Source organism: Anomaloglossus baeobatrachus, chromosome 4, assembly GCF_048569485.1.
Source record: "Anomaloglossus baeobatrachus isolate aAnoBae1 chromosome 4, aAnoBae1.hap1, whole genome shotgun sequence".
In the NCBI taxonomy this organism is placed as follows: Eukaryota; Metazoa; Chordata; class Amphibia; order Anura; family Aromobatidae; genus Anomaloglossus; species Anomaloglossus baeobatrachus.
The window spans coordinates 646,113,960-646,123,959 of record NC_134356.1 but is presented as its reverse complement, the minus strand read 5'-3'; the positions used below and the strand labels follow the sequence as shown (position 1 = coordinate 646,123,959).

General features: G+C 38.5%; 5 non-coding genes across 5 annotated transcripts; all 5 read right to left on the bottom strand.

The window, feature by feature from the left end:
* Window positions 1–764: 764 nt before the first annotated feature.
* Window positions 765–836, bottom strand: TRNAE-CUC (transfer RNA glutamic acid (anticodon CUC)). Its single transcript has one exon. It is a non-coding gene; the product is annotated as a tRNA-Glu (tRNA).
* Window positions 837–1,699: 863 nt separating this feature from the next.
* TRNAE-CUC (transfer RNA glutamic acid (anticodon CUC)) lies at window positions 1,700–1,771 on the bottom strand. Its single transcript has one exon. It is a non-coding gene; the product is annotated as a tRNA-Glu (tRNA).
* A 2,745-nt stretch (window positions 1,772–4,516) lies between these two features.
* TRNAE-CUC (transfer RNA glutamic acid (anticodon CUC)) lies at window positions 4,517–4,588 on the bottom strand. Its single transcript has one exon. It is a non-coding gene; the product is annotated as a tRNA-Glu (tRNA).
* Window positions 4,589–5,452: 864 nt separating this feature from the next.
* On the bottom strand, window positions 5,453–5,524 carry TRNAE-CUC (transfer RNA glutamic acid (anticodon CUC)). The gene has a single exon. It is a non-coding gene; the product is annotated as a tRNA-Glu (tRNA).
* A 1,798-nt stretch (window positions 5,525–7,322) lies between these two features.
* On the bottom strand, window positions 7,323–7,394 carry TRNAE-CUC (transfer RNA glutamic acid (anticodon CUC)). The gene has a single exon. It is a non-coding gene; the product is annotated as a tRNA-Glu (tRNA).
* Between the last annotated feature and the right edge of the window lie 2,606 nt (window positions 7,395–10,000).

The following is a 10,000-nucleotide window of genomic DNA, read 5'->3' as shown; positions in this document are numbered from 1 at the left end:
AGGTGGCGCGTCAATCTCAAACTCTTAAGGTCATGATTGTGATTCTCACACGTGGCACTTTTCTTTGGAGATTTTGTCTCCATCTTGTCTAGAGAGCCACATTTGTTTCCACTGAGTACCAAAAATCAACAATAATATATTGAGGGGTTTGAGTCTCTTGACACCAAGTATTTGGAAGTCGAAGGTAAGAATGATTTCCGATATGAGCTCAAATGGCTTTTTGTGCAAAAGAATGGAATGAATGGCTAAAAGCTCTTGTGGTCAGCATTTTTTGCTGCAAAGAGCAATTTTAATCTAAACTAACTTTGTCTGCAAGGTATGTGTCGACCTTTGAATGCAGGAACTATTGCAGAAAAAAGTGGCACTCCCCTATCGGGAATTGAACCAGTAAACTAAGAAAACTGCTTGCTAATTAATATGGGATATTCCACAGAGTTGCAGAAAACATAGGGTTTTAAAAAAAAAAAAAAAAAAAAAAAAAGAGTGTTGCCTTCACTAAAAAGCTGTTTTTCATTTTAGTAGTTGAATCCTGCCTCATTTGAGCTGGAGTTAACAGGTCAATTCAGTATACTGAAGATTGTAAGTTTTTTCCTCAGACGGTATGTAGTTTACTCATTATCTTTGGCAGGAGAGCCTAGAAACTTTACCATTCAGTTCCAATATTCTATGGATAAGTAAAGAAATTTTAGGTCAAATGACAGGCCACAATGGCCAACCAATTGCGTCGGCCTTTGAATGTCGAAACAAGCACAGAAAAATTTGCATTCCCATACCGGGAGTCGAACCCGGGCCGCCTGGGTGAGAACCAGGAATCCTAACCGCTAGACCATATGGGAAATGTTGTGCTGTTTAGTCGATGATGTGGAAAAAAAGAACTTTATTTCTTTGAGTAAGCAACTTCTGCACGTTTGCAACAGAAGCTTTCCTTGTTAGCACAATAGGTGGCGCGTCAATCTCAAACTCTTAAGGTCATGATTGTGATTCTCACACGTGGCACTTTTCTTTGGAGATTTTGTCTCCATCTTGTCTAGAGAGCCACATTTGTTTCCACTGAGTACCAAAAATCAACAATAATATATTGAGGGGTTTGAGTCTCTTGACACCAAGTATTTGGAAGTCGAAGGTAAGAATGATTTCCGATATGAGCTCAAATGGCTTTTTGTGCAACAGAATGGAATGAATGGCTAAAAGCTCTTGTCAGCATTTTTCGCTGCAAAGAGCAATTTTAATCTAAACTAACTTTGTCTGCAAGGTATGTGTCGAATTTGAATGCAGGAACAATTGCAGAAAAAAGTGGCACTCCCCTATCAGGAATTGAACCAGTAAACTAAAAAAACTGCTTGCTAATTAATATGGGATATTCCACAGAGTTGCAGAAAACATATAGGGTTTTAAAAAAAAAAAAAAAAAAAAAAAGAGTGTTGCCTTCACTAAAAAGCTGTTTTTCATTTTAGTAGTTGAATCCTGCCTCATTTGAGCTGGAGTTAACAGGTCAATTCAATATACTGAAGATTGTAAGTTTTTTCCTCAGACGGCATGTAGTTTACTCATTATCTTTGGCAGGAGAGCCTAGAAACTTTACCATTCAGTTCCAATATTCTATGGATAAGTAAGGAAATTTTAGGTCAAATGACAGGCCACAATGGCCAAACAATTGCGTCGGCCTTTAAATGTCGAAACAAGCACAGAAAAATTTGCATTCCCATACCGGGAGTCGAACCCGGGCCGCCTGGGTGAGAACCAGGAATCCTAACCGCTAGACCATATGGGAAATGTTGTGCTGTGTAGTCGATGATGTGGAAAAAAAGAACTTTATTTCTTTGAGTAAGCAACTTCTGCACGTTTGCAACAGAAGCTTTCCTTGTTAGCACAATAGGTGGCGCGTCAATCTCAAACTCTTAAGGTCATGATTGTGATTCTCACACGTGGCACTTTTCTTTGGAGATTTTGTCTCCATCTTGTCTAGAGAGCCACATTTGTTTCCACTGAGTACCAAAAATCAACAATAATATATTGAGGGGTTTGAGTCTCTTGACACCAAGTATTTGGAAGTCGAAGGTAAGAATGATTTCCGATATGAGCTCAAATGGCTTTTTGTGCAACAGAATGGAATGAATGGCTAAAAGCTCTTGTTGTCAGCATTTTTCGCTGCAAAGAGCAATTTTAATCTAAACTAACTTTGTCTGCAAGGTATGTGTCGAATTTGAATGCAGGAACAATTGCAGAAAAAAGTGGCACTCCCCTATCAGGAATTGAACCAGTAAACTAAAAAAACTGCTTGCTAATTAATATGGGATATTCCACAGAGTTGCAGAAAACATATAGGGTTTTAAAAAAAAAAAAAAAAAAAAAAAAAGTGTTGCCTTCACTAAAAAGCTGTTTTTCATTTTAGTAGTTGAATCCTGCCTCGTTTGAGCTGGAGTTAACAGGTCAATTCAATATACTGAAGATTGTAAGTTTTTTCCTCAGACGGTATGTAGTTTACTCATTATCTTTGGCAGGAGAGCCTAGAAACTTTACCATTCAGTTCCAATATTCTATGGATAAGTAAGGAAATTTTAGGTCAAATGACAGGCCACAATGGCCAAACAATTGCGTCGGCCTTTGAATGTCGAAACAAGCACAGAAAAATTTGCATTCCCATACCGGGAGTCAAACCCGGGCCGCCTGGGTGAGAACCAGGAATCCTAACCGCTAGACCATATGGGAAATGTTGTGCTGTGTAGTCGATGATGTGGAAAAAAAGAACTTTATTTCTTTGAGTAAGCAACTTCTGCACGTTTGCAACAGAAGCTTTCCTTGTTAGCACAATAGGTGGCGCGTCAATCTCAAACTCTTAAGGTCATGATTGTGATTCTCACACGTGGCACTTTTCTTTGGAGATTTTGTCTCCATCTTGTCTAGAGAGCCACATTTGTTTCCACTGAGTACCAAAAATCAACAATAATATATTGAGGGGTTTGAGTCTCTTGACACCAAGTATTTGGAAGTCGAAGGTAAGAATGATTTCCGATATGAGCTCAAATGGCTTTTTGTGCAACAGAATGGAATGAATGGCTAAAAGCTCTTGTTGTCAGCATTTTTCGCTGCAAAGAGCAATTTTAATCTAAACTAACTTTGTCTGCAAGGTATGTGTCGAATTTGAATGCAGGAACAATTGCAGAAAAAAGTGGCACTCCCCTATCAGGAATTGAACCAGTAAACTAAAAAAACTGCTTGCTAATTAATATGGGATATTCCACAGAGTTGCAGAAAACATATAGGGTTTTAAAAAAAAAAAAAAAAAAAAAAAAGTGTTGCCTTCACTAAAAAGCTGTTTTTCATTTTAGTAGTTGAATCCTGCCTCGTTTGAGCTGGAGTTAACAGGTCAATTCAATATACTGAAGATTGTAAGTTTTTTCCTCAGACGGTATGTAGTTTACTCATTATCTTTGGCAGGAGAGCCTAGAAACTTTACCATTCAGTTCCAATATTCTATGGATAAGTAAGGAAATTTTAGGTCAAATGACAGGCCACAATGGCCAAACAATTGCGTCGGCCTTTGAATGTCGAAACAAGCACAGAAAAATTTGCATTCCCATACCGGGAGTCAAACCCGGGCCGCCTGGGTGAGAACCAGGAATCCTAACCGCTAGACCATATGAGAAATGTTGTGCTGTGTAGTCGATGATGTGGAAAAAAAGAACTTTATTTCTTTGAGTAAGCAACTTCTGCACGTTTGCAACAGAAGCTTTCCTTGTTAGCACAATAGGTGGCGCGTCAATCTCAAACTCTTAAGGTCATGATTGTGATTCTCACACGTGGCACTTTTCTTTGGAGATTTTGTCTCCATCTTGTCTAGAGAGCCACATTTGTTTCCACTGAGTACCAAAAATCAACAATAATATATTGAGGGGTTTGAGTCTCTTGACACCAAGTATTTGGAAGTCGAAGGTAAGAATGATTTCCGATATGAGCTCAAATGGCTTTTTGTGCAAAAGAATGGAATGAATGGCTAAAAGCTCTTGTGGTCAGCATTTTTTGCTGCAAAGAGCAATTTTAATCTAAACTAACTTTGTCTGCAAGGTATGTGTCGACCTTTGAATGCAGGAACTATTGCAGAAAAAAGTGGCACTCCCTTATCGGGAATTGAACCAGTAAACTAAGAAAACTGCTTGCTAATTAATATGGGATATTCCACAGAGTTGCAGAAAACATATAGGGTTTAAAAAAAAAAAAAAAAAAAAAAAAAAAGAGTGTTGCCTTCACTAAAAAGCTGTTTTTCATTTTAGTAGTTGAATCCTGCCTCATTTGAGCTGGAGTTAACAGGTCAATTCAATATACTGAAGATTGTAAGTTTTTTCCTCAGACGGTATGTAGTTTACTCATTATCTTTGGCAGGAGAGCCTAGAAACTTTACCATTCAGTTCCAATATTCTATGGATAAGTAAAGAAATTTTAGGTCAAATGACAGGCCACAATGGCCAACCAATTGCGTCGGCCTTTGAATGTCGAAACAAGCACAGAAAAATTTGCATTCCCATACCGGGAGTCGAACCCGGGCCGCCTGGGTGAGAACCAGGAATCCTAACCGCTAGACCATATGGGAAATGTTGTGCTGTGTAGTCGATGATGTGGAAAAAAAGAACTTTATTTCTTTGAGTAAGCAACTTCTGCACGTTTGCAACAGAAGCTTTCCTTGTTAGCACAATAGGTGGCGCGTCAATCTCAAACTCTTAAGGTCATGATTGTGATTCTCATACGTGGCACTTTTCTTTGGAGATTTTGTCTCCATCTTGTCTAGAGAGCCACATTTGTTTCCACTGAGTACCAAAAATCAACAATAATATATTGAGGGGTTTGAGTCTCTTGACACCAAGTATTTGGAAGTCGAAGGTAAGAATGATTTCCGATATGAGCTCAAATGGCTTTTTGTGCAACAGAATGGAATGAATGGCTAAAAGCTCTTGCTGTCAGCATTTTTCGCTGCAAAGAGCAATTTTAATCTAAACTAACTTTGTCTGCAAGGTATGTGTCGACCTTTGAATGCAGGAACAATTGCAGAAAAAAGTGGCACTCCCCTATCAGGAATTGAACCAGTAAACTAAGAAAACTGCTTGCTAATTAATATGGGATATTCCACAGAGTTGCAGAAAACATATAGGGTTTTAAAAAAAAAAAAAAAAAAAAAGAGTGTTGCCTTCACTAAAAAGCTGTTTTTCATTTTAGTAGTTGAATCCTGCCTCATTTGAGCTGGAGTTAACAGGTCAATTCAATATACTGAAGATTGTAAGTTTTTTCCTCAGACGGTATGTAGTTTACTCATTATTTTGGCAGGAGAGCCTAGAAACTTTACCATTCAGTTCCAATATTCTATGGATAAGTAAAGAAATTTTAGGTCAAACGACAGGCCACAATGGCCAACCAATTGCGTCAGCCTTTGAATGTCGAAACAAGCACAGAGAAATTTGCATTCCCATACCGGGAGTCGAACCCGGGCCGCCTGGGTGAGAACCAGGAATCCTAACCGCTAGACCATATGGGAAATGTTGTGCTGTGTAGTCGATGATGTGGAAAAAAAGAACTTTATTTCTTTGAGTAAGCAACTTCTGCACGTTTGCAACAGAAGCTTTCCTTGTTAGCACAATAGGTGGCGCGTCAATCTCAAACTCTTAAGGTCATGATTGTGATTCTCACACGTGGCACTTTTCTTTGGAGATTTTGTCTCCATCTTGTCTAGAGAGCCACATTTGTTTCCACTGAGTACCAAAAATCAACAATAATATATTGAAGGGTTTGAGTCTCTTGACACCAAGTATTTGGAAGTCGAAGGTAAGAATGATTTCCGATATGAGCTCAAATGGCTTTTTGTGCAACAGAATGGAATGAATGGCTAAAAGCTCTTGTTGTCAGCATTTTTCGCTGCAAAGAGCAATTTTAATCTAAACTAACTTTGTCTGCAAGGTATGTGTCGACCTTTGAATGCAGGAACTATTGCAGAAAAAAGTGGCACTCCCCTATCGGGAATTGAACCAGTAAACTAAGAAAACTGCTTGCTAATTAATATGGGATATTCCACAGAGTTGCAGAAAACATATAGGGTTTTAAAAAAAAAAAAAAAAGAGTGTTGCCTTCACTAAAAAGCTGTTTTTCATTTTAGTAGTTGATTCCTGCCTCATTTGAGCTGGAGTTAACAGGTCAATTCAATATACTGAAGATTGTAAGTTTTTTCCTCAGACGGTATGTAGTTTACTCATTATTTTGGCAGGAGAGCCTAGAAACTTTACCATTCAGTTCCAATATTCTATGGATAAGTAAGGAAATTTTAGGTCAAATGACAGGCCACAATGGCCAACCAATTGCGTCGGCCTTTGAATGTCGAAACAAGCACAGAAAAATTTGCATTTCCATACCGGGAGTCGAACCCGGGCCGCCTGAGTGAGAACCAGGAATCCTAACCGCTAGACCATATGGGAAATGTTGTGCTGTGTAGTCGATGATATGGAAAAAAAGAACTTTATTTCTTTGAGTAAGCAACTTCTGCACGTTTGCAACAGAAGCTTTCCTTGTTAGCATAATAGGTGGCGCGTCAATCTCAAACTCTTAAGGTCATGATTGTGATCCTCACATGTGGCACTTTTCTTTGGAGATTTTGTCTCCATCTTGTCTAGAGAGCCACATTTGTTTCCACTGAGTACCAAAAATCAACAATAATATATTGAGGGGTTTGAGTCTCTTGACACCAAGTATTTGGAAGTCGAAGGTAAGAATGATTTCCGATATGAGCTCAAATGGCTTTTTGTGCAACAGAATGGAATGAATGGCTAAAAGCTCTTGTGGTCAGCATTTTTCGCTGCAAAGAGCAATTTTAATCTAAACTAACTTTGTCTGCAAGGTATGTGTCGACCTTTGAATGCAGAAACTATTGCAGAAAAAAGTGGCACTCCCCTATCAGGAATTGAACCAGTAAACTAAGAAAACTGCTTGCTAATTAATATGGGATATTCCACAGAGTTGCAGAAAACATATAGGGTTTTTAAAAAAAAAAAAAAAAAAAAAAGAGTGTTGCCTTCACTAAAAAGCTGTTTTTCATTTTAGTAGTTGGATCCTGCCTCATTTGAGCTGGAGTTAACAGGTCAATTCAATATACTGAAGATTGTAAGTTTTTTCCTCAGACGGTATGTAGTTTACTCATTATCTTTGGCAGGAGAGCCTAGAAACTTTACCATTCAGTTCCAATATTCTATGGATAAGTAAGGAAATTTTAGGTCAAATGACAGGCCACAATGGCCAACCAATTGCGTCGGCCTTTGAATGTCGAAACAAGCACAGAAAAATTTGCATTCCCATACCGGGAGTCGAACCCGGGCCGCCTGGGTGAGAACCAGGAATCCTAACCGCTAGACCATATGGGAAATGTTGTGCTGTGTAGTCGATGATGTGGAAAAAAAGAACTTTAATTCTTTGAGTAAGCAACTTCTGCACGTTTGCAACAGAAGCTTTCCTTGTTAGCACAATAGGTGGCGCGTCAATCTCAAACTCTTAAGGTCATAATTGTGATCCTCACATGTGGCACTTTTCTTTGGAAATTTTGTCTCTATCTTGTCTAGAGAGCCACATTTGTTTCCACTAAGTATCAAAAATCAACAATAATATATTGAGGGGTTTGAGTCTCTTGACACCAAGTATTTGGAAGTCGAAGGTAAGAATGATTTCCGATATGAGCTCAAATGGCTTTTTGTGCAACAGAATGGAATGAATGGCTAAAAGCTCTTGTGGTCAGCATTTTTCGCTGCAAAGAGCAATTTTAATCTAAACTAACTTTGTCTGCAAGGTATGTGTCGACCTTTGAATGCAGAAACTATTGCAGAAAAAAGTGGCACTCCCCTATCAGGAATTGAACCAGTAAACTAAGAAAACTGCTTGCTAATTAATATGGGATATTCCACAGAGTTGCAGAAAACATATAGGGTTTTTAAAAAAAAAAAAAAAAAAAAAAAGAGTGTTGCCTTCACTAAAAAGCTGTTTTTCATTTTAGTAGTTGAATCCTGCCTCATTTGAGCTGGAGTTAACAGGTCAATTCAATATACTGAAGATTGTAAGTTTTTTCCTCAGACGGTATGTAGTTTACTCATTATCTTTGGCAGGAGAGCCTAGAAACTTTACCATTCAGTTCCAATATTCTATGGATAAGTAAGGAAATTTTAGGTCAAATGACAGGCCACAATGGCCAACCAATTGCGTCGGCCTTTGAATGTCGAAACAAGCACAGAAAAATTTGCATTCCCATACCGGGAGTCAAACCCGGGCCACCTGGGTGAGAACCAGGAATCCTAACCGCTAGACCATATGGGAAATGTTGTGCTGTGTAGTCGATGATGTGGAAAAAAAGAACTTTAATTCTTTGAGTAAGCAACTTCTGCACGTTTGCAACAGAAGCTTTCCTTGTTAGCACAATAGGTGGCGCGTCAATCTCAAACTCTTAAGGTCATGATTGTGATTCTCACACGTGGCACTTTTCTTTGGAGATTTTGTCTCCATCTTGTCTAGAGAGCCACATTTGTTTCCACTGAGTACCAAAAATCAACAATAATATATTGAGGGGTTTGAGTCTCTTGACACCAAGTATTTGGAAGTCGAAGGTAAGAATGATTTCCGATATGAGCTCAAATGGCTTTTTGTGCAAAAGAATGGAATGAATGGCTAAAAGCTCTTGTGGTCAGCATTTTTTGCTGCAAAGAGCAATTTTAATCTAAACTAACTTTGTCTGCAAGGTATGTGTCGACCTTTGAATGCAGGAACTATTGCAGAAAAAAGTGGCACTCCCCTATCGGGAATTGAACCAGTAAACTAAGAAAACTGCTTGCTAATTAATATGGGATATTCCACAGAGTTGCAGAAAACATATAGGGTTTTAAAAAAAAAAAAAAAAGAGTGTTGCCTTCACTAAAAAGCTGTTTTTCATTTTAGTAGTTGATTCCTGCCTCATTTGAGCTGGAGTTAACAGGTCAATTCAATATACTGAAGATTGTAAGTTTTTTCCTCAGACGGTATGTAGTTTACTCATTATTTTGGCAGGAGAGCCTAGAAACTTTACCATTCAGTTCCAATATTCTATGGATAAGTAAGGAAATTTTAGGTCAAATGACAGGCCACAATGGCCAACCAATTGCGTCGGCCTTTGAATGTCGAAACAAGCACAGAAAAATTTGCATTTCCATACCGGGAGTCGAACCCGGGCCGCCTGAGTGAGAACCAGGAATCCTAACCGCTAGACCATATGGGAAATGTTGTGCTGTGTAGTCGATGATATGGAAAAAAAGAACTTTATTTCTTTGAGTAAGCAACTTCTGCACGTTTGCAACAGAAGCTTTCCTTGTTAGCATAATAGGTGGCGCGTCAATCTCAAACTCTTAAGGTCATGATTGTGATCCTCACATGTGGCACTTTTCTTTGGAGATTTTGTCTCCATCTTGTCTAGAGAGCCACATTTGTTTCCACTGAGTACCAAAAATCAACAATAATATATTGAGGGGTTTGAGTCTCTTGACACCAAGTATTTGGAAGTCGAAGGTAAGAATGATTTCCGATATGAGCTCAAATGGCTTTTTGTGCAACAGAATGGAATGAATGGCTAAAAGCTCTTGTGGTCAGCATTTTTCGCTGCAAAGAGCAATTTTAATCTAAACTAACTTTGTCTGCAAGGTATGTGTCGACCTTTGAATGCAGAAACTATTGCAGAAAAAAGTGGCACTCCCCTATCAGGAATTGAACCAGTAAACTAAGAAAACTGCTTGCTAATTAATATGGGATATTCCACAGAGTTGCAGAAAACATATAGGGTTTTTAAAAAAAAAAAAAAAAAAAAAAGAGTGTTGCCTTCACTAAAAAGCTGTTTTTCATTTTAGTAGTTGGATCCTGCCTCATTTGAGCTGGAGTTAACAGGTCAATTCAATATACTGAAGATTGTAAGTTTTTTCCTCAGACGGTATGTAGTTTACTCATTATCTTTGGCAGGAGA